This window comes from Fundulus heteroclitus, unplaced genomic scaffold (genome assembly GCF_011125445.2).
Source record: "Fundulus heteroclitus isolate FHET01 unplaced genomic scaffold, MU-UCD_Fhet_4.1 scaffold_125, whole genome shotgun sequence".
In the NCBI taxonomy this organism is placed as follows: Eukaryota; Metazoa; Chordata; class Actinopteri; order Cyprinodontiformes; family Fundulidae; genus Fundulus; species Fundulus heteroclitus.
Window position 1 is genome coordinate 41,132 of NW_023396537.1, and position 6,000 is coordinate 47,131.

Below are 6,000 nucleotides of genomic sequence, written 5' to 3' on the forward strand. Positions count from 1 at the left end.
ATCTGAAATTTCACTTCCTCTTAACATTTTAAAATTTTTCATTGATTATCAGGCATGTGTCACTCTTCTGACCCTTTTTGGATTTCACATGCTTTCCTATTGGGCCTCTGACTTCAACAGGACCTGCCAGGATGCCCAGACACGACCCCTCCGGCCTATACAGCACCACCCACCTGTGCGAAATGGCACTACACTCCATTTTGGTCAAATGTTGAGTTCTGGGCCCAGATTTGGTGAGGCTGAGTTGCTAAATGAGGCCGATCTGATCCATGGCCTTTGGTGATCTTTAGTGACATTAAGTATTTGCACCCTTTTTGAGGCACTTTCCAGTACAGGATTTGGACCAAACTAACAGAGTACCATCGATGAATATGCATGAGTTGATAGTTATTTTACAAGAAAATCACTATCAACTCATATGAATGCATATTCATCAGACAGGCTTTCAGCAATGTGTCTAAACAGAAAGTGAGCAAAAAGTAAGCTTAAGTAAATAAAAGTACCTTTCAAAAGCATGCATAAAAACTTGGAACACATTTTAAACTGAATAAGGAAGGAGGTCGGAAACACAAATAAAAAGCTTTTATAATGGGCCTGAACGGAACTTACACATTCATTTTATTGAAGAATGGTCTTTCATATGGTCGTCCATCACTGGTTTTATCAGCCTTGTAAGTAAGTAAGAAGGGACAGTGGAATAGTCTGCTGTTTGTGCATACAGTCACCGTTGTTGTGTCACCATCCAACAATATACTTATATATATACATATCGGGGGGGGGGGGGTGGTATACATAAATGGAATGATTAAAAATTTACAAGACCAAAGCCTAAAGCTATAAAACGTTGTTTTCAATATTGTTTTGGAAAAAGAGAGAGATCTATATATAATTATCTAATCAAGGTTATACATGCATGTTTATAAAAGGAATTAGTTTTTTTGTTTTTATTATCCACCCATCCATCCATTTTCTAACGTGCTTGTCCCTGCTGGGGTCGCGAGGGATGCTGATGCCTATCTCCAGCTGTCTTGGTTTTATTAGTGGTTTCTACTAGTTTCTTCAACTTCATAAACAGATGGCATTTTGGCAATGTACGGTGGCATTGGTTCTCATACTGATGAATATGCATTTGTTGATTGTGATTTTCTCGTAATTTTGTTGATCACTTTTTTTTAGTTGGTGTAATTGTTTGTCTGAAAAAAAATGTCATTCAAATTTAACAAAAAAAAAGCTGGCCATAGCTGATGCATTGCTGTTTGTTATTGTGCTGAATGGTCTCCACCACCAGATGGCGCCCGAAATGGAGTCAAGCGTGACTCAATGTGGGTGTGGCTCAACGTTGAGCCACGCCCTCAACATTGAGCTATGCCCCCAACATTGAGCCACGCCCTGATCTGCGGTCTGCAGTCAGGGGTACTTGACTGGCCGGGTGAAAGCTGTCCCATTCTGTTTGTCCTAAAATAAAGTGTTAGCAGCAAAACCTCGGTCTGGTGTCATAGCGGAAAGTTACAGTATTCACACGAAAATGTATTGATTTAGAAATCAGTAGAGGGACAATTGAATTTGGGCCAAGATTATTTACAAGATTAAACTGAGTGACTCGGTCTCTCTATGATCGCGCTGCTCCTACAAACAGTGGTGCTCATGTTTCCGGGATTGTTAACCACTACAAGCACTGATGCACGTGTCATGGCCACAGCGCTGGGGGATAAATGGTGATAGACGCGGTTTCCTGGCTATGCTCACGCACAGAGCTGTAAAACATTTCATTGTGATTCAGACAGGCGCAGTTCATCTTAAAGATGCGGTTTTAGCGTGTATTCAGACCGGAACAGGGAAACCTGCGGTGGGGCTGAGGGGAGCTGAGTTGTTGTGGGCGTGTTTACCTGCTGCATATAACCTCTGTGAAAAAATTGATTTTTATTTCTCTGATTAATAACATCTTTATCCTGGCCAGCACTCCGTTATGGTTACTCTGTGCCGCTCCACTAAAGTTCTCTCTCAGTCTCTCACTTCGGTAAAGTTGGAAAGATATTCACAGATTTGGCTTTTCCGGATCAATAATTCGTTGGCGGATAACATATTCTACAAAACTGACACCTCTCCGCAGCCACAACAAGGCAGACAGTGATCAACAACCAAAGTCTCCGACCGCACTGGGAGAATTACATTGGACACTATGCCGAACTTGCTTGTCCACAAATGCTTAGACACCGTCTGCAAGTTGCAACACCAGAAAAAAATTCATGGAGAAATAATCAACAGCGTCACCGAAGAGAGGTGGATTATCATCAAATTTATTTCATCCGTATCTGATCTCACGTCTTTCATACTACATTTATTGGATTGGAAAATAATACATTAAACAATTTTGAGGAATTTCCCAAAGTCTAAAACGCAAAAATATGCATTTAGGTCACTTTTGCTAGGTGTAGGATGAAAAAGAAATCCTTTAAACATAACTGTTTGCTCTATAAATCAAAAAGCTTTGGATACAGGGCTTTCAGTTTAGTCAGATTTTATCATTTAGATAAAAGATACCATGCCTTCACATTTTTTATTATTAGAATAAGTGTAAAATGGGCAATAACTATAGTATAGATCATTGTGGTGCCACCAAACTCGTAGAATAGATATATAACCTCATCTGGATCATACTACATTTCTTACTTTGAAAAAATGTGCTTAACTGTATTTTTTTTTAGATTTTTTCATTGTTATAAGTGGGCACATATGATGTTTCCAAGGGCACATATGGTCCTTGGAGACTACCTGGTGACCACGGACACCATGTTAGTGACCCCTGATGTATATTTTTCCATATTTTGTGGAATAGTTGTAATATCTTGTTGAATTTTTGTTTGTTGACACTAAGGTAAATATATATTTCTGAAAAGGAGTTTAATTTTGTTCAATTATTCTTGAAGGCTTTTCCTTTACAGTTTTGGAACTTATTTTGAGGTTAAATTTCTTCTAAAACTACTTTGATCGAGTATATATTGGAAATTACAGTTGCATGCAAATAAATGTTGGACGTGATCACAAAGGTGGACCATTGCTACCGTCCACCTTTGTGATCACGTCCAACATTTATTTGCATGCAACATCACTGCTTGAACAGGTAGAAACCTATAAATGCTATAACTACTCTAATTACTTTTAATAACATTTTTAACATGATGAGGGCTCAACCCTACAAAAACAAGTTGCAAAAGTGCAGGAAAGAGAGAGGAAGAAAGCCTTTTTTCACAGCCTACCCCCCTCCCCTACCCCTCACAAAAAAAAACAAATGGGACTTTAGCCACTGCCTATGAGCCACATTTTTGGACAGTAGGAAAAGTCACTTTATGTTGCTTGTTTGCCTGTTGAATTCAGATTGATTTTGATTCAGATTTCCTACTTGGTTCCAGTTTTCCAGTTCCTTTCGTCCACATGATGTAAATATAACAGATGTGTTGCTTTCATCAAGGTATATGTTGTTTAAACAACAAAAAGGGACCAGATAAATTTCTGCTGTCCTGTTGCTATGACAGATTTATTTTTTTAGCTTTAAAAAGAGAAAACAATCATTTGTATGTTAGAAAGAAAGAGGAACCAACCACAGGTTCATGGTTTCAGGAAGAAGGCGGGCTTTATTCTGAGGCCCCAACAGAAAACCAACAAAGGTCAGACTGTGAAGTGGCACCATGATGGAAACATATCTACAATATCTGCCCTGTAAGTACAAAACCTGTTGTTGTTCAGGCAAAGTAAATTTACTGTCTGCTCTGTTCTAACCTGAGTCAAAGAGTTGGGCCAAAACTTCAGACTGAATTCAGATGAAAGAGCTTCTACACATCAAGCAGGAAGAAAACTGACTTTACTGCCTCTTTGTAGCTCTTAATAACACTAGCTGGCTGTCATGGACACACCTCAGATAAACTGAAAACACTGAACATGACTGTGATATGAAATTACAGGATAATGATGAAGAAGATGATGAAAAAGAGAATAAACTGTTTAAACTAATTTAGATGTAGATGCTCAGTCTGGATAAAGTTATTTTTTTATTTGATAAATAAATACAGATGTAATGAAGATCAGTATGATGTAATAAATGTTTCTGGATTGTGAAGTTATCATGAACTTTTATATGTTCAACTGTAACCAAGAAGTTTAATTTCTCTTCAGTTCCTTGTTTGCTGCTTTGCTGCCGAACAAATGAAGGTTGGTTCATTTCTATCAGTATTAAAACTAAATAAATGTATTGTTTCAGTAAATATTTGGAGGGGGGATGTAAGATGCAAGCAGGAGATTAACTGTTAACTATAAAATTATTTTAACAACAACAGAAATTAATGTAATTTTCTTTTTCAGTCCTCCCAGCTGCTCTGACTGTGAGTCCAAGCAGATCTCAGTTCTTTAAAAGAGACTCTGTGTCTCTGAGCTGTGAGGAGGACAACAGCTCTGCTGGATGGACTGTGAGGAGAAACACAACCAAAGTAACCAGGACTCAGTGTGGAGATGGATGGGGGATACCATCTGCTTCCACCTGTACCATAAGCTTCTTGTTGTCATGGGATTCTGGTGTCTACTGGTGTGAGTCCAGAGAGGGAGCAGCTAGCAGCAGCATCCAGCTCACTGTCACTGGTAAGATCAGACTGTGGAGTTAGTGTTGATGAAGCTGTGTGAAAATGGATGAAATACTGTAGTTTGTCTCTGTGTTGAGGTGGATCAGTGATCCTGCAGAGTCCTGTCCTCCCTGTGATGGAGGGAGATGACGTCACTCTGAGCTGTCACACAAAGACCGCTCCCTCCAACCTCCCAGCTGCTTTCTATAAAGATGGCTCCCTCATCAGGACTGAGCCTGCAGGTCACATGACCCTCCACCATGTGACCAGCTCTGATGAAGGCCTCTACAGGTGTAGCATCAGCGGTCATGGAGAGTCTCCATCCAGCAGGATCTCTGTCTCAGGTCAGGAAGTAAAAACAGAAGTCCTTCATTCTCAAGAGTAAATATCTGAACTCTGGTGATAATTAAATAAATATCTTTTTTTTGTGAAACAATCAATCAGCTAGCATAGCAAGATTAGCTGGTGCTGAAATATAGTTTGCTGTACAATTCGCGTATAGTTGTCTAGGTTATTGCCAGAGTTGTTACTACTTCTCATGCTTACAGGTGATCGTCTTACTTTGAGTGAGAATATGGTGATGCTCTTGTGTTAACAGAGACATGGAAGAGTAGTTATACCCTAATTAATTTGTGTTCATTTGTCTAAATGTGTCATATAAATATAAACCTGATCAGATTTCACTGTCTCTGCAGATACACCTCCTCCGACCTCAGCGTCCCACCTTGTCTTCATGCTGGTCTGCCACCTGCTGGTCTTCTGTCCCTTCTTCATCTCCACTCTCCTCATGGTGTCTCTATATCGGCAGAGAGCCACAGGTAGTAGTCTAATTCATTTACTGACCTGTGGATGGAATTCTAAACAATAATAACTGAATTCCCATCTTTATTAAATGAAGAGTCGGCGGTGATGAAGTTCCAGCACTTTTATTGAGAAACAGAGCAGAGATCACATAGATGGAAAGTAATGGCATCCTACGGTCCCGCTGCGGTCTGCTTCTGCCCTGTCTCTGCCTGTCTCGCTTTCCAGCTCCCCCTAATACTACACAGTGGCCTTGGCATGAGAAAAAGGAGAGACAGTCTATCCTAGACAATAATCATTCTACGCAGCATTCGGCCTTGCAATCAGTGGGCCCATGCTCACATGTCCGAGTGGCGTGAGGCCAAAGTGACTTTAGAATAATTCTCCATTCACACTTCCCCCTTTTGATCACAGAGAAAACATGCTTTCTTTGTGATCACACACAAGACAAGATGACCCATCACATGGAAATATGAACATAACTCAAAGGACCCATTTCTGTAAGCTCATAATGTGGGACCCAAAAGGTTCCCGTGTTGGAACCGGGCAGTGCTGGAACTTTTAGTACAGATCAACATATATGCTTCAT